At 40.5% G+C, this 24,515-nt stretch overlaps 1 protein-coding gene across 11 annotated transcripts in view; it reads right to left on the reverse strand.

The window, feature by feature from the left end:
* Nucleotides 1-24,515, reverse strand: part of LOC109420651 (breast cancer anti-estrogen resistance protein 3 homolog) — a 161,617-nt gene that overhangs the window by 81,440 nt on the left and 55,662 nt on the right. The window contains exon 1 of one of the 11 annotated variants that reach the window (XM_029852960.2): nt 9,227-10,191. The exons of the other annotated variants lie outside the window; for them this stretch is intronic. The gene's annotated coding sequence lies outside the window, so the exon portion shown is untranslated. Of the gene's footprint in view, nt 1-9,226; nt 10,192-24,515 lie in introns of those variants that run through there. 11 annotated transcript variants of the gene reach the window in all.

Here is a 24,515-nt window from a genome sequence, read left to right on the forward strand (position 1 = left end):
GAAAATCATGGACGAGTACGGCTTTTCCGGGAAGCTCACTAGACTGATCAAAGCGACGATCAACGGTGTAAAAAAAGTGTAGAATTAACGGGTGGTCACTAAATAACGGGAATGCTTTGAATGTGCTCTTAAAAATATATGATCTTTAAAAATGGCAATCTGAATTTTACTATCATAAAGGTTTAACAATGTAGGGGTTGTGTGCTAGTAGTGGACCCTGCGCCTATAGTGGACCCCCTTCAGAAAAACTCAAATATGAATGCCCAAATCAACTATATCCAGGCAACTTCCACCGGGGGAACATCAATTACATTACTACACAGCAGTTCCTGGCAAACAAATAGCCCAGTGGCCGCAACAATCGGTTATTTTAACTATTTAATGAATGTAAACACTCAAAAGGGTCCACTATACGCACACCCAGGGAGGGTCCACTATAGGCACCGTCGGCGGCGTGACAGCTAACATGGAAATCAAATGGGGGGTCCACTATAGGCGCCGAGATATTTGTAAATAATCCTATAATGGACCCCGGTGGTGTCCATTATAGGCAACATCGATGCGTATTTTCAAATGCGTATTTCACTGGAAAAAAATATTAATGTTGTATGTTTGACGGTCTTAACATAAAGAGGGGACGTGAAACTTATTTAAAAAATCCACTTTGGAACAATCCACTGCCTTTACATAGCTAAAAATCAGCAGAAGTAAATTTCGATGGCTTAGGGGGTCCACTACTAGTACCCAAACCCTACGTCCATGGAAAATATAAAATTTAAGAAAGTTGAACGTAGTAATTTGTACAGTATTTTTTGCAGTGATGTTGGAGCAACTGCTTTGTACGACTTTTCAGAGTTTACTTTCACGCATTTTCTGCGTCTGTGAAATCGTTGGTCAAAATAAATGGTTTCTCAGCTACCTTTAGCATCTACACACTCAAACAGTAATAAGAAAAAATGGGGATACTGACTTGTTTTTTTTTTGCTTTGGTTGTAGCCTTTTCCCGTAAATGACATTTATAGAAATTTCCAAAAAATGTTATTTTTCTGTATCACCAAAACGTGTCGATGTAATTTGTGCACTGCGGTTCATTGTTGAACTTTTTTTGTGCTATTTTTTTTATAACGAACCATTTACATGTTGTTCAATGTGTAAATGTGATTTGATGTAAATATTTGTTATTTAACAAGGCATGCTATTGATTTATCCAGCCCATGTCACAAAAGAAGATTTTATTATGTGAAATGATATCATGCTTATTGGTTTTGCTAGTTTTCCTCTATTTCCTTCAGGATCTGTTTCTTGGGATGCCGAAATGTGGATTTCATTCAAAACCGGGCGGGTTCTAGTTTTATAATGGTTTACTATTAACTTTTTTTACGGTTGTTTTGAGCAATCAGTAGAGCCGTCCAAGGCGTTTTGGTAGTGCTTCCTGTTTCAATGTCGTTTTCTGCAGAACAGAATAAGTTGACACAAAATAAAAAATACGCTGACTTTGTGGATAGATAGACGATGGTTTTGTCTAAAAAATGTTTACTCTATGGACGCTTCTATTGTTTTTAATCAGCTGCTAAAAGCATTCCCGTTATTTAGTGGCCACCCGTTAGCAATTAGTTAAAATACACAAAAATAAAAATATAAAAAAACGGTGTAAAAATTACGTAACGGTTTCGAGTGATTTGTCTGGTTCGTATGAATCTTTCTGAGGACTATGACAAGGTGATGGGACTCTCATACCTGCTGTTCAACATCTGTCCTGGAACGGTGGCAGAACTGTACACACACCCAGTGTTATGATAGACGAGGATACTTTTGAAATGGTGGAGAACTACGTCTACCTCGGATCCTTATTAATGGCAGACAAAAATGTTAGCCAAAAAATACAGAGGCGTATCATTGGTGGATGTTGGGCCAATTTCACAAAAATCTGTATTCGAACAAGATTCAGCCTCGCACCAAATGTACCATTTTACAAAACGCTGGTAAGACCAGCGTAAACTTTGCAGCCTCTTGTGGTATGGTAGTCCGAAGCACCTTCTTCCCCCGCAAAGATATCCACAAAGCCACCTGGAGATCACCCACCCACCAAACAGAAAACCAAATCGACCACGTTCTAATCGACGGTAAATTCTTCTCGGATATAACCAATGTTCGCACATACCGCAGTGCGAATATAGATTCGGATCACTACTTAGTTATCACCACGCGTCGAAGTCGAACGCCGCGGCTCAACATGGAGTAGCTGCGTGACGTAGAAGTGGCTCAAGACTACGCGCAGAAGTTAGCAGTGCCCTACCAACGGATCAGCAGCTTGGCGCAGCTACACTTGAAGATGGCTGGAGGGACATCCGATCCGCCATAGGTAGTACCTCGGCTACAGCACTAGGCTTCGCGACACGGAATCACAGAAACGTCTGATAAGACGGCGAATATGATCAGTTGAAAAACGAGAAGAATGCAGGATGGGCGAGAATGCTGCAACACCGTACGAGAGCGAATGAGGCACGTTACAGACAGGCGCGGAACAGGCAGAACTCAGTCTTCCGGATGAAGAAGCGCCAGCAGGAAGAACGAGATCGCGAAGCGATGGAAGGGCTGTACCGCGCTAAGGACATACGAAAGTTCTATGAGAAGCTGAACCGCTCGCGCAGAGGCTTTGTGCTACAAGCAGACATGTGCTGAGATAATCACGGGAATATTCTCACGAGCGAGTGTGAGGTGGTCGAGAGGTGGCGGCATCATTATGATGAGCACCTCAATGGCGACGTTGCAAGTACCGAAGGTGGCGTGGTAGCAGATCTAGGAGGATGTGCACAGGACGAAAGACTTCCGGCCCTGACCTCCAAGAGATTGAGGAGTAGGTTGGCCGGTTGAAAAACAACAAAGCCGCTGGAGCAGATAAACTACCAAGCGAGCTTCTAAAATACGGTGTAGAAGCACTGGTAAGAGCGCTACACTGGGTCATTACCAAGATTTGGGAGGAGGAAGTTTTTCCGGAGGAATGGATGGAAGGTATCGTGTGTTCCATCTACAAAAAGAGCGACTAGTTCAATTGCGGGAACTACCGCGCGACCACACTACTGGGCGATACAAGATACTCTCTCAAATTTTATGCCGCCGTCTATCACCGATTGCAAGAGAGTTCGTGGGGCAATATCAGGCTGGATTAATGGGTGAACGCGCTACAACGGACCAGATGTTCGCCATCCACCAGGTGTTGCAGGAATGCCACGAATACAACGCGCCCACACATCACTTGTTCATGGATTTCAAATCGGCGCATGATACAATCGATCGAGAACTGCTATGGCAGATTATGCACGAATACGGATTCCCGGATAAACTGATACGATTGATCAAGGCGACGATGGATCGGGTGATGTGCGTAGTTCGAGTATTAGGGACATTCTCGAGTCCCTTCGAATCTCGCAGAGGGTTACGGCAAGGTGACGGTCTTTCGTGCTTGCTGTTCAACATTGCTTTAGAGGGTGTAATTAGGAGAGCGGGGATAAACACGAGTGGAACGATTTTCACGAAATCCGTTCAGCTGCTTGGTTTCGCTGATGATATTGATATTATTGCACCTAAATTTGAGACGATGACGGAAACGTACATCCGACTAAAGAGTGAAGCCAGACGAATCGGATTAGTCAATTATGTGTCGAAGACAAAGTACATGATGTCAAAGGGATCCAGGGAGGAATCAGCGCGCCCGCCACCCCGAATTTATATCGATGGTGATGAAATCGAGGTGATTGAAGAATTCGTGTACTTGGGCTCACTGGTGACCGCCGACAACGACACCAGCAGAGAAATTCAGAGGCGCATTGGGGCAGGAAATCGTGCTTACTTTGGACTCCGCAGAACTCTACGATCGAATAAAGTTCGCCGTAACACGAAGTTAACCATCTACAAAACGCTGATTAGACCGGTCGTCCTCTATGGGCACGAAACATGGACCCTACGTGCAGAGGACCAACGCGCCCTTGGAGTTTTCGAACGGAAGGTGTTGCGTACCATCTACGGCGGAGTGCAGATGGAAGACGGGACTTGGAGAAGGCGAATGAACCACGAGCTGCACCAGCTGCTGAGAGAACCAACCATCGTCCATACCGCGAAAATCTGGAGGCTACGGTGGGCGGGTCACGACATCAGGATGTCGGATAGCAACCCGACTAAAATGGTTCTCGAGAGTCATCCGACCGGTACAAGAAGACGTGGAGCGTTGCGAGCTAGATGGGTCGACCAAGTGGAGGACGATCTGCGGACCCTACGCAGAGTGCGGAACTGGAGACAAACAGCCATGGCCCGCGTGGAATGGAGCTACTATATACAGCAGAGGCCACCCCGGCCTTAGCCTGATCGGTAAGGTAAGTATGGTAAGACCAGTGAATTTCTACGGCACAAGACCTGAACTATACTCGAGTTCAGGTCACGCAAGCACACGAAGCGTTCGAGCGTCATAAGCTTAGGATCATCTTTGGTGGTACGCAGTAGAACGGTGTGTGGCGCTGAAGAATGAACTACGAGCTCGCTGCCTTCTACGGCGAACTTAGCATTCGGAAGATAGCAAAAGCTGATATGTAGGATACGATGGGCAAGGCATGTTATGAGAAGAGAATGCCGTACAAAAACCCTGCTAAGCTGGCGTTCGCAAGATATGCTGATGGTACAAGAAGACAAGAAATAGGTTACATAATAGTTCAAAACCTGTATAGGATGATGGAAAAATAACAAAACGAAAAATGGAACATCCTCACCAAGCGCCTCATTATGTCTGGATGAAGATCATGCCAGGCATCTCAGAAGGCTGGGAAGATTAGGCCTGAGAAGATCAATTCATCTCTAAATGAAGAATCAGAGGACTACGATCTTGCGAGTCCTCAGCCACCATAGGTTAGGGTGGGCCAGGGTACGCTTTTACCGCTAAAGTAACTTTGGAAGGGATCACGGACGCAGAAGAACTCGTCACGCCACTGCAACAACTGTGATTGTTATACATTCATTTGGCTCCAGCGGCTGACTGCGCTTACCGGTGGCGAATGATTCGCATCTTTGAACTGCAATGGTTCAGACAGAAGCAATCTGTGCAGGCGATGTGGAAGTTTCTGCCATTAGAGAGTCTCAGCTGGTAAATAACAGTACAGTTTATGCAGTTAAGTCTGAGTCACTGTGACGCAGTTAAGCAACTGCAACTAAATCAGGTAGTTACTGAGTGGGGGATGGATATAGGGAGACCTACGCGTACCCTTCGAAAACGGTAACTGGATGCAGGAGATGGTATCAACATTTCACGAGGACTTCGTAGTTGTCAAGGTAAACGTGGTCTTCTTCTGTACCTGTTATGCACCTCCTCAGTGGTCGACAAAGCAGTTCACGCAGATTGTATTGTGGGGCAGCAGGGATTATAGTCCCGGGGCTTGACGAACCACCCCCCTCACCACTCGCTTGTGAGTCAGCCGCATAGTCGCGGCTAAGAATAGCACTACTAACCCCAATTCAAGGTGTCAAGCGACCCGTGCCGAGGAATGAGTGATCGAGGGGGTGAAAAAGATGCTTGATCATTAACGGAGCATGTGGGTTACCTGGGCACAGCCCACAGTACTTCGTCCCTTACTGCGTGAATGTATGGCTCTGGCGTTGTGGACCTCTTTTCCCGTGCTACTCGTGGAATTGATCATGAAAAATTCTAATAAAAAAAATCAAAACGTAGGAGGTAGTGGTAGTGGTTATGCTAATCCCTTCGCAAGAAGTGGGTTGGCGAGGTCTCCGTAAAGGAGAAGCGAGGATGTACAGTATGCGGTAGGAAAAAATGGGTAAGTGTTTTTCAACTTCAAACCTCGTTTTCGTCCAATTGACATAAACCAATCTATGTTTCAACGTTGCATGATCTATAATAGGCTAGTTTTCTGAAAAGTTAATTAAAAATTTTCCCATTTTAATCACTAACCACTGCAGGGCGGCGCCTGAAGCTGAAGACAATCAGAATTTTCAAACCGCAGAAAAGTACACAGGTCGTTAAATTTCGTATTTGATAAAACAAAAATTTTAATTTTCTCTATTATATCATCAAATATATGTACTTATTTCATCTAGTATGTGAAACTACATGGCTCTGGATCAGTGTGGTCCAGTTGTTCATCAAATTGAAGCTAATTTTGTTACTGTTATAGTCATTTTGTTTAAAGACCATTGGGCGCGCAGCTTATTGATACCCGCTTATTAGGCTTACATTATCACATGTTAAATATCAAATATGTTCATTTTAATTTTTCAGTGCTAGAATATAGACATTGACTGATACACCGTCATGAAAAAATAGTCATATATATCCCATATTTAGCCTGTACTAGTGCCTTGAACTTTTCGCATTTTTTCCTGCCGCACCCTGTAGGTGCGGCAAGTTGCGCACGTCGCTCCAGCGTGGGAGCTCCAGTCCACTCCCCGGCAAGCCAGCCGGCAGTGATACTGAATGAAGCGTGGTTGTTGAGGGCCATTAACCACAAAAGAGAAGGACTGCCCGCAATCGAGGTGGCTGAGCAGCAGCTTGGCATCGACTTAGTGTCCACTAAGTCCAACATTAAGGACCTGAAAACGGCCCTGTGGCGACTTCGTAAATTGATGGAACACGTGAGACTCGTAAAGACTGCAGCAGCGGCGGAACCTGTGAAAGAAAAGTCAGACTACGCAGACTGCCTTCGCTTTCGCAGGTAGCCCAAAAGTTGTGGTGGATGCGACTGCTCGTGATAAGCACTTACAGAAGCGGGCGAGGCAGCTGTGAGGTGAGGAGCTGTCGGTGTCCGCAAAGCAAGGCGAATGCTAACCCTGAAGGCCGGCAGTAATGCTGGCAAGTTGGACCCCAGCCAGCAGACCCGTAAATCTTGGAAGGGTGGTGGGCCTGAAAAGGCTGGCCCGTTCCGGAAGGATGGGAACAAGGGGTTGCGACCGTTGATAGGCCGCCTTCAACAACAAAGTAGGGTGAACCAAGGGGAGGGCCCCCTTGGACGAAGGTCGAGCGGGGCAAGAAGAAAACAAAGCCGTAGGGAGAAAAAGCTAAGGACGCCCAAACCAAGGCGTAAAAAAAGGTGCCAAGCGCGAGAAAGGCGACGCGCTCGTCATCAAGACCGAAATGTCGAGGTACTCCCCAGACAACCAGAAATCGCATAAGGATGTACGCTGTACATCGTATAAAGTACTATTTTAACTCACTATCGCAAAAATATACGACTGAGGGACAATTTTCATCGCATATGATGTTATTTTTTGAACTTCTTGCGATGTATCTGGTAAAATCATATAAGAGTGCAAATTAACTTTTATAATGTATAACTACATCGTAGTCAACGATATTTTGATGTATTATTACGAACCCGAAACATAGCTGCATATAAAAGCTTCAAGTATAAGATGTAACACAAAAAAAAAGAAAAAAAAATCATCAAGTACATATTCAGATATAATGTTTTAAAAATGTGTTCAAAAATCTTATAAGTTTTACTAAAAGTTCTATAACTTATTCGATCTCGCTCAAAATTTTACCAATGGAGCTTAAACATATGATTTATGATTGGTCAAATTTTCAGCGTTCTACAGTGTAAATCAGTAAGCGCAAGCTTCTGGCTTGTGTCTCCTTGTCCATACGTAGGATTGTCCGGTTGATCTTTATGGTCAAACGACAGCGTACGAGGGACAGTTTCACTAGAAGGGGGGTGTCGACCCACAGGTTAATTCCGAAAGTAGACAGTTGAATCAGTAGAGCCACGGGAAAGTTGGATTCCACTTGACTCAGGGTTTTTCGGACCATGGTTGCTTTAGGCCGTATCTTCATCGATTTGGTCACGTGGAGTCTTCCGAATGCCCGGAGTAAGCAGAGCTTTGCTCATTGTCCATGGTTTCTCAAAGTCATGACCCACAGTATCCCTGCCACATGATGTGAAAATACAACTTCACACAATGTTGTCCAGAGGATGTGTAGAGACTTGTTTGCTGGAACGTCGTTTCATCGGCTATCGCCCATATCGTGGCGGAGCTTCAGTGGACGCGGCGCTGGGATTCCAGGAGTGACTAGGTCAGTTGCAACCAGTGGTGTCAGGGTTTGAAGTCGGAGATAATACAGGTGACACGCGGTTGAATTCGACTTTCCTATTCCCCCAACCAGTCTTCTTTTAGGTAGGATTCGAGCCCACGGCATAGAAAACAGTCCTCAGAATGGTCCTGGATAGATGGAGACCCTATGTTGGAATGTGCTTCTGCACGAAGTCACGAAGTCCATAGCTGCAAGACTAGGCAGCTAACCTCGAAGGTGCGATCCACACTAGCCCATACCCGAATCAATACTTTCTGGTGATCCCGGGAAGACGATGATGAGCTTAGCGGCAATGAGAATGGTTTAGGGTTTAGGTCGGGGAGTCCTTCTCCATTGTTAGCGGCAAAGGAGGTTCCAGTAACCTGCTAGCTGAGTCATTTTTTCCGAGATGTCTGTTGAGCAGCTTCCCTTTATTACAATTCTGAAGTGAACTACAGATCTTTTTTTTATTAGTCAAACAAGCATCTGAGGACGCAAGTTTTCAAAAAGATTCTGTGAATAAAGTTTGAAGACAAAATATAGAGATGTATTCATCACAGTTCCAAAAAAATGGCTAAGAATCTAAAAATAAGAACTGATCTTTAATTTTCAAGAAAATGTTATTGTAAGTCATAGCATATTTTTTATGTATCATCATTATCGGAGATGAACAACAAGTTCCAATTCGGCAAACAATATACTTATTGATATCGTCCATGGTACCAACAATTGTTTACACTTACAATGTACGCAAACCCCCCACAAAACCTTAACCTAGACAGTGGCATCCACCGAGTAGTCAAGCATGAAAATAAACAACAATCCCCATATGAATGGGTGTGTAGATACAACTTCAGAGAAAGAGTACCCTCGAGCACATCGTAACAAAAAAAATCAATGACACTCACTCTCGTTCTCTCTGAAACACCTCTGTCCATGGTGGTCCGGATTTGTAGTGTCTGTATTATTTTGTGTACACAATGTTCGCATTATGTGATGATGCACACGGATGCGGAAAATGTCTCCTTAGTCCATAGAAGGCTCTCAGCCCACGAGCTCTCCCCCATTGAGGAAAATACAGTGCAGTCGGTGAGTAAAACCGATTCCTCGAAGACGAATGAACAGAAGAAGCGTGAAAAGCATGAAAAATCGCATACACACCTTAAATCATGGAACCACAATCCGCACCATGTCCTTCTGGAGAGTCCGTTGTTGCGAGGAAAAGTTTAATTAGTCCTTGCTTCGTTGTTCGGTTCGGAAGTGCGGTGAAAAACAGACGAGCGTTCGGAATGGTCGGTCGATGCGAGGGCGGCTATCTCTAATCCGTGTGTGTGGTTTGTGACAGCCTTCGCTGGCTGATGATGCCTGCCTGCCTACCTACAACTCGCTGCTCAGCTTGTGAAAATTGCTGGGCCGTAGGGTGTGTGTAATCCGAAAGGGTGGGCGCGAAGGTGTCGGTGGGCGGTACGATAATGTCGATCCGCAAAACTTTTGCTCTCCTGGGTGAAATTCTGGAACAACTTTTCTTCTTTCATCAAATATTAAAGCAATGCTTCTTGCACCATTTGGAATAACAAAACACACGATGGCTGGCGTCGTTTTCTGCTACATGTTGGTTAACTGATGGGAAGCATCATTCACCAACCAAATGCCATTCGCTCAGCAAGATTGGTGGAGCTGAATATGTGCATAAATTTTCCCACCCACTTTTTTCAGCACGGAACTAAAACTCGATTTCGTTGGTTTTCACTACACTAAATCCAAAATTGCAGGATGACGCATAGAAAAAGAAGTCACCATTCACAAATTGAATAATCCTGGAGGTAGAATAAGGGTTGGTTTTGCTTGCAAAAAAATGTCCATGAAAGCTGTTTTTCACCAACAAAACTGAGCAAACAGCGAACCCGACGACATTACCGTACGCGAGAAAATACACTTCTAGACTGTGGAAAGGATCCCACTGGGGCCGTCCCGTATCCTTGCTAGAGCAGAAACTCTCACGCGGACATCCTAGAGCTGAAATGGGTGGTAACTCACCTATACAGCTCTGCCGTGTCGCTATTCTACAACTACACTTGAAACGGGGTTGTAAATTTGTGGCCGGGAATATGTGTAACGGGGGTTGGTCGAGAGGCGTGATTTTTACATACTCTAGGTGCTGCAAGCGGTTCGATAAGAGCTGATAACACACTGGCAGGAACGAGCTGAAAGGGACACGTTTCTTCCCTCCCAATTTCGCCTAGTGCATAAGTTTTTTTTGCAATGCAGCATAGCATCTACACATGAATCCTAGAGCTACTACTGCGTAAGGGTATGCGTTATATCAAAACATCACACATAATGCTCTGTTCAATACAATTTTGTACAATTTATTTCTAGGTTTCAAACTTTCACACTTTGAAATGTAATTCAACACAAAATAAAACTCAGAAGCACAAACTTGTTGAACTCTCCTAAGATGTTAGATTTTTGCACCCCGATGGCGTAGTGCATGTTGAGCGTGCCTGCCTGGGTCGAAGAAAGCACCCATCACCACAAAAAATATAAGCAGGCAAAATACTAGCCGAGTTCATCATAAGACTATACAACCCAGAGGCCGTATGTATACCCGAAATGCAAAACTCTTGGTTCTATCATTCGGAGAGTTACGGGTTCGTTTCCTGATGGGTTCAGGATATTTTTTTGGACTATGGTCGAACAATTGCCAGAGAAGTATGTACAGTGTATCAAACAATTGTCCGTACAGCAATTTTTTGGTCAAAATAGTTTTTCATTTAAATGTTTATAACTTTTTATACTTCAATCAAAAACGCTGAAATTTTGACCAAAAAAAAAAATTTGAGCTAGATCGAATAAGTTTTCTGAAAGTTATAGAACTATTAGTAAAACTTATAAGATTTTTGTACACATTTATAAAACGTTATAACTCAATATGTACTTGAAGAAACTTTTTAAATTTTTTTTGTGTTACTGCTTATACCTAAGGCTTTCATATGCAGCTTCGTTTAAGGTTTTATATTCACTACAAAAAATTTGAAAAATCTGTATATGTTCAGATAAAAGTGTTTTGAAAATGTGTTCAATAATCTAATAAGTTTTACAAAAAGTTCTATAATTTTCAGAAAACTTATTCGATCTCGCTCAAAATTTTACATATGGAACATTAATATATAATTCATGATTGGTCAAATTTTCAGAGTTTTTGATTGACGCATTAAAAAGTTATAAACATTTGAATGAAAAAATATTTTTGCAAAAAATTTTCTGTACGGACAACTGTTTGATACACTGTAGGTTCTGTTCCAGCTAGAATGCACGTTATAACAAAAAGAAGAAAACAATATTTACTCCCATGTAACATTGTTTAATCAAATAGACTAGAAAAGGTTCTTAGAGCCACCATAAAGCCAAAATAAAAGGTATAGGATTTTATTACAATTTTTTAAACCTCTACAAGACTTCAGGGGTTTGTTTCAGGAGATTCCTGGGGCCTTAAAAAGACCTCTCCATAAACTACTTAGACTTGTAGTGGGGTGACGGAGGGGAAGGGGTTTTGCCAAAATCTATGCTTCATACACGCTCCGAAAATTTTGAATGGATAAAAGTCTACAGGAGGTGGCCATAAATGAGTCTACGTAGTTTATGAACAGCGCCCAAGGGTGTTCAACAAGTTTTCTGGGTGTTTCAATGGGATACCGGGGGTTTCAGGAACTTTTAAAAGAGTTCCAGGGAGAGTCAGGGGTGTCTCAGGAGCCTTTAAAGATAGTTACAAGGTGTTCCAGGGACGCTACGAGGCATTTCAGAGGACTTCAGCAACGTTTTAAGGGTGTCCGAGAGGTTTCAGGGGTATTTCAGAGGCCCTTGGATTTAAAGGGCGTTTCAATGGGATTATGAACGTTTCAGAGGTGTTTAACCCTCGAGCGATCGCGTTGTTGTATGTTGTACAACACGTTGAAAAAATCTCGATTTTTGTACTCACCATAAGCGTGGTACTGACGCAGGTAGCCAACCGCGCGAGTTACGGAAGGTTAAACGCCTTTCGGGTCGTTTCAAAGGGTTTGAATATTTTTCCTGAAAGGGTCACTGGAGCCATTTGAGAATGTTTCTAGGAGTTTCAGAAGTATTTCAAAGGATTTCAGGGGCTGTCAGGGGCCTTTTAAGAGGAGCGTTTCAGCAGTATTACGGGGGTTTCATGATTAATTTTTAGTGTTTTTTAATGATTTCATAGGCGTTTCAAAACGTTTCAGAGTTTTAAAAGATTACAGGGTGTTTCATCTAAAACATCCTTGAGACCCTCTAAAACGCCCCTGACACCGCCTGAAGCGCCCGAGAGACCCCAAGAAAGCCCTTGAAGCTCCCTTAGACCCCATGAAACGCCCTTGACACCTTCAAGTACAATGAGACCTCCTGAAACGTCTCGGATACCTTTAGGTACCCCCAGAAACATTTGAAACGCTCCTGAGACCCCCAATACGCCCCTCTGTTACTCCCTGAAGCAATCCAGAGACCCCCTGAAAGCCCATGAAATGCCCTGTGACCTCTAGGTACCACTCAAAAGCAGTGTTGAGAATACTCACTTGCAAAAAGTTATACTCACTTGCCTCTATCTCAGTCCAGAAGCATGCTATCAAAAAATGATGTTCGAAAGAGTTTTAAATTGTGGTTTAATCTAAAAGTTTGTCGAATAAAGTAAAGGTCGCAGACGCATACCAAAACTGTGAGAGAGCTGTGAGCACAAGGTGAGTATAAATTTCACGAATTTTACTCACCTCGTACTCACAGCTCTCTCATAACTTTGATATGCGTCTGCGGCCTTTACTTCATTCGACAAACTTTTAGATTAAACTACAACTTAAAACCCCTTCAAACATCATTTTTTGATAGCATGCTTCTGGAATGAGATAGAAGCAAGTGAGTATCACTCTTGCAAGTGAGTATTCCCAACACTGCTCAGAAGTACCTTGGACTGAAACCCTCTGTGACCCCATAAATCAAATAAACTGAAACAATAAGCCCCTTAGACTCGCTGATACGCTTCTGAGACATCCAGGTACTCCCTGGACCCAGAAATCCTATAAATACCCTTGGGACCTCTCCTCAGCAGTGCTTCCCAAACTGTGCGCCGCAGCGCCCTGGTGCGCCGTGAACATTTCGCAGGTGCGCCGCAGGCTCTTGAGTCAAAATAAAGAAAAAAAAAATATGGGGTCTTTTTTGTTGTTGTATGGAACATGGAAGTATTGCTTCACGGATTTTTTTTTCCAAAATTTATCCCAACCTTTGAATATGATGGAATTTCTGGTATCCTCTTAAAACATTCCCCGTAACGTGGGTAGATCACCTCAGAATGGTGCGTTGCGGCGTAAGATCTACCAAATATAATTTTGATCTTGAAATTTTCCTGCCTAAAGTAATCAGGCAGTAGTTTACAAATATTCCAAGATCAAAGTTTGATGCACTTTTTTGATGTTTATGTAATATTTTTGTTTCAATTTTGCTGCTAATCAATATTTTATTTCAGCAGGATTCATGTAAATTTATTGTATGATACAAATTATATTGTAAAAATATGTAACTGTGGCGAGCGTATCACTAATATGTAGCTTATTCGGCGTCAATGTTAATATTATGTAATATTTCAGATTCTCAACCGAAAAATCAAGTAATACAAATAAATGCCATTAAGATGACGAGGAAACCAAGATGTATTGGGCAGATAACTATTTCGGAGCAGTCTAATAATGGTGTACCTGAACGTTGACCCACCGCATCCTTTGGAGTACCCTTCCACTAACAACACCTAGAACAACACCCATATCCCCTTGACACCTAGGCCCGAGAAGTCGTAGAACTTTCTACATCTTTCTTTAGGTGTCTAACTAACCATCCTTTCATATTCCTCAGCAGTCGCAAGAACGAGGCCAGGACAACTCTAGACTGTTGGAGGATTGCGTCAGTCTTGTTGAGAAGTCAGAGAGAAGTCTTTAATCTTTGTGCTTTGGTATCCGACGGGAAGGAGGCAATTCTCACAACTGTGGTCTATGGCTGTACTACCTACGAAATTTGTGCGACTTAATTAATGCTTATTTTTACTTTTTCAGTGGTAACTTGGTAAATGATTAAACCATGACAATTTCTCGTACGCTTTTTCGCCAAGGAAAGCACCCTATTAAACCCTATCCAATTTCTAACTCCAGACAGCTATGAAGTGGGCCAAGTTCTTGGACATATTCTGAGTAGATATCTAATCAACATTTCCTCCCCATCCCCGCTGATCGTAAGGACCTGGCCAGGTGTCGAGAGTTCGTTAAATGAAAGGTTTGTCAAGTCCCAGGCAACTTTTCTGGCGCATTAAACTTCTCTATCGACAGCCACCCCAGGATGTGTACGGTCGGCTATGCTATTTCTGGTATCCTCTTAAAACATTGTCATTTTTACTAAATTTTTAGATTTTCAGGGTTTTGAGATTTAAATTTCCAAAATTGATCTTTGGATTTCCAATACTTCAGTTGAGTTTTCGATTCTACCAACAGCTTGTAAATAGTTAAAAGTGAATATTTCAAAATTTTTATTATAGTTCTTTCCAGAATAATTTTCATCAGTCTCCCGGTTTTTATGTTTTGTGCTGCTTTTCGGGACGACATTTCTGCAAATTGTCGGTTTTCTGCAAGTCAAAATTTATTATTTTTGAGATCTTGATGGAAAATGATCGAAAACTACGTAACTATTGATCTCGTCGAGATCCGTTCCGAAGTTCTTTGAAACATGAGATTAAGGTATTTATTTATGAATTTTGGGCACCAAAGGAATTCTTATTTGATTAAACATCTTTGAAAGTTGTATAATTCTGTGTAATTTTGTAAGATTTATATAAAATTTTGTGAAATCATTCCGGAATTAAGTGTGAAATATAAGCAAGTTCACAAATAAAAAATAAATAAAACGGAAATATCAAAGTATTGCAACAATACACGCAGAAAAAAGCATGGTAAAATCAAAAATATTTCAGGTAAACTTAAATAAATTGTCAATTTGTTCTGGCAACAAAAATAAAACTGTTTGGAGCAAATCGAACGTCACATTTGAAGCAAATTCAATCCATTTTTGAAACAAACATGCATCTTCTGACAGGTTATGTTAGAAACAAATGTAAAAATTTTTGTTTTTTTTTGTGGCAGGTCGGCCCTACGGAAATATTTGTTTTCCTATTAAAATTACAAAGTCATTTCCTTCTCCAGGAAAACTCACTTCCCGCGTGGCACTTTCAATGCCAACATCATGTAGATAACATACGCTCCAGAAATCAATGGGATTTCATGGAAACTTTTGCTGAAACTTGAGACTCGAGACTTGAACTTGAGAGTTTTGTTTATGTTCTCGACGGCGCAACGGGGGGCTCTTCAATGGGTATTGTAGAAATCAATATGTAATTGAGTTAGTTTTAAAAATTAATATTTTAGTTTTAAATATTTTGTCAGTTTACTGAATAAACAAGAATATTTTTGATACAAACGAACGAAATTTGTCTCCGTGTAATGCTGTTTTTGGTTAAATTTTTAGAAATCAGCTGATTACTTTTGATTTATAAGTTTCTGTCATATTTGTTTAGTTTGTGCGATAAATAAATATGTCATTTGTATCTAACAAATATTTATGGAACCCTCAAGCAATTTATCTAAGAAAGGCATGCTGAAAAACAAAATTTTATTTGGGTTTTGAGAAAACAAAGTACTGAAAATTATTTACAATTAATTATTCAAATTATTGACCTGAAAATTGTTCTGAAATAATAATAATTGTCTGTACAAAATATATTGGTGCGCCACGACATTTTCAAACTTTGAAAAGGCGCCGCGATAGCAAAAAAGTTTGGGAACCTCTGCCATAGACGCATTTAAGATCACCTGAAGCACCCTGAAACCTCCTGAGACGCTCATGAGACCACCTCAAACCCCGGAGGCCTCCTGGCTGGTAAGTAAAGCCCCCTGGGACCTCCTTGAAATGCCCCTGAGATGTACTGAAACCTAGTGAAACGCCCCTGAGAGCCCCTGAAAAGCTGAGACTCTCTAAAACTTCTGGGACCCTATGAAGCTCTCTTGAGGCCCCTGGAACCTCCTTTAGACCCCCTGAAGCGCCTCTGAATCCCCTGAGACAACCCGGAGACCCCTTAATCGCCTTTGCATCCTAAAACTCTCTGGGAAAAATTTGAATCGCCCCTGAGATATTCTGGGTACCCCATGCAACTTCCCTTTGCTCTCCCCTCTCAAAACCCACTGGCCGACGTTGCTATATAGTTACCGTCACTAATGCACTTTCTCATCTATCTATCTATCTATATAAGGTACCCCGGGGCAAGTGAGAATCGGGGGCAAGTGAGACCTATAGCTAGTATTTTTATTATTATTTATTTTTAAGACTAACATTCTTCCTGGAAAACATAGGTATCACACCTACGGATACTTTGAATACAAAAAATGTTATTGTTCCAACCATAAAGAGACCATATACGTTATTGTTGTTCATATGTAATTTTCAATTCACTAGGTAAGATTGACGTGCTCTACTACATTCGTCGTTTAAAAATAAATTTGTCATTATACGAATACTTTTTCGGTTTCAGGATAGTATTTGGAGCTCTTGCAAATGATTTCAAGCGAAAAAGCTGTATTTTATTTTTATTTATTACCTTTAGTTTACTGCTCTCACTTGCCCCAGTGCATTTCGCTATCTGGGGTAAGTGGGACCTATGAGAATAAACAAACACAATTGTAAGGGTTCAACTCGCCTTGTCCAGCCTAAGATGAAATTAGCACGAAAGTCAATAAAAATTGACGCGTTAAGTAATCTACTATTGAATTATACTTTATTACCTCTATTTAGATGATGAAATTCTTGTTAAAAATGGTAAAACCTTGGGTAAAACAAAAAAAATCAAAAGCATGAATTTTTTATGTTTTTCTCTAAATATTTTCCATTATTTTTTCACTTAACGCTGCATAATGAATTCTTTTGAGCATTCAGGAACCGTCCATAAAAAAATTAAAATTGGGAAATGACCTTACAAAATTCATGATTGAAAAAAATATTTAATGATCGTAAGATTATGTAAGGGAGAAGATATTACTGAAAATCTCGAAACCCCATATTTACTTTTGGCGAGACTCATCAACTATATAATATAGAGACCAAGTTTCGAAATCTTTTGTATCTTCACTTTACGGCGCTTTTTGTATAAAAAATCAATTTATTTTGCATGTGCTGCTAGAGTTGATTCAAACATTTTTTTCCTCAGCAATTTTTTATGTGTTCCGTAATTTATGCACGATACCATAAACCTCTTCTTATTTTAATCTCGAAAGATAGTCATTCATATAAGAGATTTATGATTTATGTTACCTTATTTGTTGCAACTTATACTAAGCCCTTTGAACAAAAACTCTGAATAGGTCCCACTTGCCCCGTGAAACGCAGTAAATGAAGATCTGCTACACTTTTCATTATATGCATAATATACGGAATTTTAAAATTTTGAAACAGTTTTGATGCACGTTAATAAGTACAAATATACCATCAACGTCTTTCGGGTTCATTGGAATTATTTAAAAAAATGTGTTCTGAAATTTTTGGCATGACAAAACCAAATTAGCATTTTTTTAGGTCCCACTTGCCCCGGGGTAAAAATGAATTTCCGTCTGTCTGTCTGTCTGTCTGTCTGTCTGACCGCTATGGGTTCGGAAACTACTGGACCGATCGGTGTGAAATTTTGTGTGTAGGTGTTGTCGGGGCCGGGGAAGGTTCTTAGCTTGGTGTGAGACCTCTCCGGTCTCTGGAACGGGGGGCTCCCATACACATGACTTCACTGGGGACACAGACAGGCAGTACGACGTTTGCCGGGACAGCTAGTGTACAATATTGATTCTGAATAGCTCTTCCTCTTTTTATGCAGTGCATAAAAAAACCTGCATAAAATAAGTTCTAGTGTCCTCAACGAATCAAGCGAGTTGCTACGAAGCCTGATGCCGGTTTCTTATAAAATTCTTACCGGGTGCAATACCCAATACTCGTTGGATTTCATAACGACATTCAAGGTGCATTCTTTGCACAATCCTTCACGTATTCTGAGGATGATTCTCCCTGAATTCTCAGGGATGCCAAGATGTTTAGGAAAAGAACTTTTTGTTTCGTTAATGGTGGAGGTACGTTGATGATGTTTTAAGCATCATCAACAAAGAAAGTTTGCCACAGATACTTGGAGCAATCAATGGGGTAATTCTCGCTGGTACCGGCTCACTATTTACACCTTGTCTTCAAAAATATTTAAGGTGGCGATTTTGAAAGTCCTCTTTTTTTTTTTTAATTTCTTTGTATTTGTGAATTTTAAAAATAGTAATCCAAGATGGCGGCCAAAATCAATATGTCCGACCCAACTATTTATAATTGAAAAAAGTTCCATATTTCCTCTTTTCCATCAATTTGAGTAGTGGGCCGGTCTCAGCGAGAGTTACCCAATGCCATTCATAAAAAAATAAAATTCACTCATGAAGAGGAGAATGATAGTAAATTGTCGTTATTGGGTCTACTAATTGTCTAATTTTGTTTTCGAAATTCATCGGAAACCAATGCATTTTATGAGAGTTATCCCCAGATCTTCTTGTCATTCTTATCAGCATGGAATGGCAGGTGATGGCAGCTTCGATTCACGAAATGAATACTCTTCCTTTAAGTGAACAGACAAACATGTGCACTGTGCAGTTAATGCTGAGTAAGAAGAGTTCAAAAGGGCTGCGGTTAACTTTGATATTAATAATACAAAACCATTAGATTCAAAACAAACAAAATTGTGTATAGATTTGGTTTTCAGTAGCAGGAACTGTCAGCGCAAGTCATTATTCTGATCTACAAAACATCAAATAAATGATTTGAACGAAGTGGGAGTTTTCAAGATAATATGTCTACATTACAATAAAATCTACAAAGGACAAATGAAAAGAACACTTGAAATTCAATTCAAAGACCACATTGCAGAGGTTGAACAAGCGAGTACAGTTAGAAAAGTAGTTAGCGTATGAATTTATATCAAAAGTTACTGAACAATGTTAAAAAAAGAAAAGAAAGGACAAGAAGAAGGATCTTATTGATTCATAGGAAAAAATCTCAAAATAATCTAGGCAAACCTGGACAAAATTTCCTTGTTTGAAACGTTCGATTGTGAGGTTCCGACAGTATTGTTCCTAGCTTCGCTTGGCAAAGAAACAAAGCACGCAATGCATGCAAAACACACTTGAGTCAAGTGAATTGACTGATGGAGATATGAACTCGTCGCTTTTAATTGAGTGTGAATGGAGTGGAAGAAGCACAATTTTTGAGTGAGCGTTTCCCATGCTTGCATAATTGTTTTTAAAGTTTTTCTCATTACCATATCCATTCCGGGAGGAAACAGTACATTCGTTCCGATTATTCAATTACAGTTGAGTTTTTTTTACGCATGGGATACGTACCGCGCTAATTCGTGAACTCAGTTCCAAATCCCAAAAACCACGTACAAAATCTCACCATTTTTCGACGAATCATGCAAAAATAAGAGCATGACAAAAAAAATGGAAAGAGTTTTCATTATCGCAGCAGCGTAAAAAATACCAGACCTGTACAGTTCATCATATTTTTTTTTTCATTTGTTTCGTCATTATTATATGCTATGTAAACTGTTTTAATTTTTATGACCATTGAGTTTTTACTCAAACTTTTATGTCGAATGCCAAAACATCGAAAAAAACAAATCGTCAAAGGGACCAGACACAGTTCCACAGTTATTAATTGAAGCGCTTTCTTTGCCTGCCATTGCAATTTGTATATTGTGAGGCAAGTAGAATTATACACTATGCCCAGGGAGTCGAGCAAATTTTTGCGACCGAAACGGGAATCGAACCCGCCGTCTCTGGATTGGTGATCCATAGCCTTAACCACTAAACTAACTGGAGACTCCTACTATTGATCCTACGGGTTATATAATAAAGAACTCAATATTTGCTTAGATACTCGTCTACGATGTTTTACCCATAAGCCAGCCAAGTATTATTGAAATAAAAGGGAAGTATTTGAATTTGCATATTGCTAAAAAATTGTCGAAAATTTCCAGTCTTGACAAATTGTTACAATTTTTAGGCATAATGAAAATGATGTGATCATTTTTTTTTTTTTTTGAAAATGTGATTTTAATCAGTTGTCAACTTGTTTGCGTAGATAGTCAATATCGCATCCCCTTACATCTAACAGAACGATCCACTCTTGATGGACGAATTCTCAAGTGTCCGCGCGCCCTCTCACTACTGTGTGGTGCAAAGCAGCAGCAGCAGCAGCGCAATTCGGTGGGTTGCGTGAGGAGGATGAATGGTAAAAGCATCATTGTTCCAGGACGATGACGAGGGACGGACGCTCGCTCCGGAGGGGGAAGGTAACAACAGCAAGACTTATGCTTTTTGGGGTGCAAGGCAGAAAGGCTGAAATGTATGCGGTTCATTCAAGATCAGACAGCAGCAACAGGGACGACGGTACCTACGTACCTCTGACTGCCGGCGGTGGTATCCCAGCTAGAAGATGTATTGTGAGGGATGGAAGAGGTACACAGTTTTTTGTGGTGAAGGGTGCGCAGTGAAAGGAGCATAGAAAGCGAGTACGAGTAGGATGATTTGTTGAGGGCGAAGGCTTACGATTTATGAATTCTTATGAAAGGATAAGGATTAATTTCAAGAAATAAATAAGGATTACATTTGGTGAACATAAAAACCACAAGGGAGAGATAGATCTTATAATTATATTGTGATTCAATTGTCTTCTTGTCTTCTTGTCTTCTTGTCTTCTTGTCTTCTTGTCTTCTTGTCTTCTTGTCTTCTTGTCTTCTTGTCTTCTTGTCTTCTTGTCTTCTTGTCTTCTTGTCTTCTTGTCTTCTTGTCTTCTTGTCTTCTTGTCTTCTTGTCTTCTTGTCTTCTTGTCTTCTTGTCTTCTTGTCTTCTTGTCTTCTTGTCTTCTTGTCTTCTTGTCTTCTTGTCTTCTTGTCTTCTTGTCTTCTTGTCTTCTTGTCTTCTTGTCTTCTTGTCTTCTTGTCTTCTTGTCTTCTTGTCTTCTTGTCTTCTTGTCTTCTTGTCTTCTTGTCTTCTTGTCTTCTTGTCTTCTTGTCTTCTTGTCTTCTTGTCTTCTTGTCTTCTTGTCTTCTTGTCTTCTTGTCTTCTTGTCTTCTTGTCTTCTTGTCTTCTTGTCTTCTTGTCTTCTTGTCTTCTTGTCTTCTTGTCTTCTTGTCTTCTTGTCTTCTTGTCTTCTTGTCTTCTTGTTTTCTTGTCTTCTTGTCTTCTTGTCTTCTTGTCTTCTTGTCTTCTTGTCTTCTTGTCTTCTTGTCTTCTTGTCTTCTTGTCTTCTTGTCTTCTTGTCTTCTTGTCTTCTTGTCTTCTTGTCTTCTTGTCTTCTTGTCTTCTTGTCTTCTTGTCTTCTTGTCTTCTTGTCTTCTTGTCTTCTTGTCTTCTTGTCTTCTTGTCTTCTTGTCTTCTTGTCTTCTTGCCTTCTTGTCTTCTTGTCTTCTTGTCTTCTTGTCTTCTTGTCTTCTTGTCTTCTTGTCTTCTTGTCTTCTTGTCTTCTTGTCTTCTTGTCTTCTTGTCTTCTTGTCTTCTTGTCTTCTTGTCTTCTTGTCTTCTTGTCTTCTTGTCTTCTTGTCTTCTTGTCTTCTTGTCTTCTTGTCTTCTTGTCTTCTTGTCTTCTTGTCTTCTTGTCTTCTTGTCTTCTTGTCTTCTTGTCTTCTTGTCTTCTTGTCTTCTTGTCTTCTTGTCTTCTTGTCTTCTTGTCTTCTTGTCTTCTTGTCTTCTTGTCTTCTTGTCTTCTTGTCTTCTTGTCTTCTTGTCTTCTTGTCTTCTTGTCTTCTTGTCTTCTTGTCTTCTTGTCTTCTTGTCTTCTTGTCTTCTTGTCTTCTTGTCTTCTTGTCTTCTTGTCTTCTTGTCTTCTTGTCTTCTTGTCTTCTTGTCTTCTTGTCTTCTTGTCTTCTTGTCTTCTTGTCTTCTTGTCTTCTTGTCTTCTTGTCTTCTTGTCTTCTTGTCTTCTTGTCTTCTTGTCTTCTTGTCTTCTTGTCTTCTTGTCTTCTTGTCTTCTTGTCTTCTTGTCTTCTTGTCTTCTTGTCTTCTTGTCTTCTTGTCTTCTTGTCTTCTTGTCTTCTTGTCTTCTTGTCTTCTTGTCTTCTTGTCTTCTTGTCTTCTTGTCTTCTTGTCTTCTTGTCTTCTTGTCTTCTTGTCTTCTTGTCTTCTTGTCTTCTTGTCTTCTTGTCTTCTTGTCTTCTTGTCTTCTTGTCTTCTTGTCTTCTTGTCTTCTTGTCTTCTTGTCTTCTTGTCTTCTTGTCTTCTTGTCTTCTTGTCTTCTTGTCTTCTTGTCTTCTTGTCTTCTTGTCTTCTTGTCTTCTTGTCTTCTTGTCTTCTTGTCTTCTTGTCTTCTTGTCTTCTTGTCTTCTTGTCTTCTTGTCTTCTTGTCTTCTTGTCTTCTTGTCTTCTTGTCTTCTTGTCTTCTTGTCTTCTTGTCTTCTTGTCTTCTTGTCTTCTTGTCTTCTTGTCTTCTTGTCTTCTTGTCTTCTTGTCTTCTTGTCTTCTTGTCTTCTTGTCTTCTTGTCTTCTTGTCTTCTTGTCTTCTTGTCTTCTTGTCTTCTTGTCTTCTTGTCTTCTTGTCTTCTTGTCTTCTTGTCTTCTTGTCTTCTTGTCTTCTTGTCTTCTTGTCTTCTTGTCTTCTTGTCTTCTTGTCTTCTTGTCTTCTTGTCTTCTTGTCTTCTTGTCTTCTTGTCTTCTTGTCTTCTTGTCTTCTTGTCTTCTTGTCTTCTTGTCTTCTTGTCTTCTTGTCTTCTTGTCTTCTTGTCTTCTTGTCTTCTTGTCTTCTTGTCTTCTTGTCTTCTTGTCTTCTTGTCTTCTTGTCTTCTTGTCTTCTTGTCTTCTTGTCTTCTTGTCTTCTTGTCTTCTTGTCTTCTTGTCTTCTTGTCTTCTTGTCTTCTTGTCTTCTTGTCTTCTTGTCTTCTTGTCTTCTTGTCTTCTTGTCTTCTTGTCTTCTTGTCTTCTTGTCTTCTTGTCTTCTTGTCTTCTTGTCTTCTTGTCTTCTTGTCTTCTTGTCTTCTTGTCTTCTTGTCTTCTTGTCTTCTTGTCTTCTTGTCTTCTTGTCTTCTTGTCTTCTTGTCTTCTTTTCTTCTTGTCTTCTTGTCTTCTTTTCTTCTTGTCTTCTTGTCTTCTTGTCTTCTTGTCTTCTTGTCTTCTTGTCTTCTTGTCTTCTTGTCTTCTTGTCTTCTTGTCTTCTTGTCTTCTTGTCTTCTTGTCTTCTTGTCTTCTTGTCTTCTTGTCTTCTTGTCTTCTTGTCTTCTTGTCTTCTTGTCTTCTTGTCTTCTTGTCTTCTTGTCTTCTTGTCTTCTTGTCTTCTTGTCTTCTTGTCTTCTTGTCTTCTTGTCTTCTTGTCTTCTTGTCTTCTTGTCTTCTTGTCTTCTTGTCTTCTTGTCTTCTTGTCTTCTTGTCTTCTTGTCTTCTTGTCTTCTTGTCTTCTTGTCTTCTTGTCTTCTTGTCTTCTTGTCTTCTTGTCTTCTTGTCTTCTTGTCTTCTTGTCTTCTTGTCTTCTTGTCTTCTTGTCTTCTTGTCTTCTTGTCTTCTTGTCTTCTTGTCTTCTTGTCTTCTTGTCTTCTTGTCTTCTTGTCTTCTTGTCTTCTTGTCTTCTTGTCTTCTTGTCTTCTTGTCTTCTTGTCTTCTTGTCTTCTTGTCTTCTTGTCTTCTTGTCTTCTTGTCTTCTTGTCTTCTTGTCTTCTTGTCTTCTTGTCTTCTTGTCTTCTTGTCTTCTTGTCTTCTTGTCTTCTTGTCTTCTTGTCTTCTTGTCTTCTTGTCTTCTTGTCTTCTTGTCTTCTTGTCTTCTTGTCTTCTTGTCTTCTTGTCTTCTTGTCTTCTTGTCTTCTTGTCTTCTTGTCTTCTTGTCTTCTTGTCTTCTTGTCTTCTTGTCTTCTTGTCTTCTTGTCTTCTTGTCTTCTTGTCTTCTTGTCTTCTTGTCTTCTTGTCTTCTTGTCTTCTTGTCTTCTTGTCTTCTTGTCTTCTTGTCTTCTTGTCTTCTTGTCTTCTTGTCTTCTTGTCTTCTTGTCTTCTTGTCTTCTTGTCTTCTTGTCTTCTTGTCTTCTTGTCTTCTTGTCTTCTTGTCTTCTTGTCTTCTTGTCTTCTTGTCTTCTTGTCTTCTTGTCTTCTTGTCTTCTTGTCTTCTTGTCTTCTTGTCTTCTTGTCTTCTTGTCTTCTTGTCTTCTTGTCTTCTTGTCTTCTTGTCTTCTTGTCTTCTTGTCTTCTTGTCTTCTTGTCTTCTTGTCTTCTTGTCTTCTTGTCTTCTTGTCTTCTTGTCTTCTTGTCTTCTTGTCTTCTTGTCTTCTTGTCTTCTTGTCTTCTTGTCTTCTTGTCTTCTTGTCTTCTTGTCTTCTTGT

Source organism: Aedes albopictus, chromosome 2 (assembly GCF_035046485.1).
Source record: "Aedes albopictus strain Foshan chromosome 2, AalbF5, whole genome shotgun sequence".
In the NCBI taxonomy this organism is placed as follows: domain Eukaryota; kingdom Metazoa; phylum Arthropoda; class Insecta; order Diptera; family Culicidae; genus Aedes; species Aedes albopictus.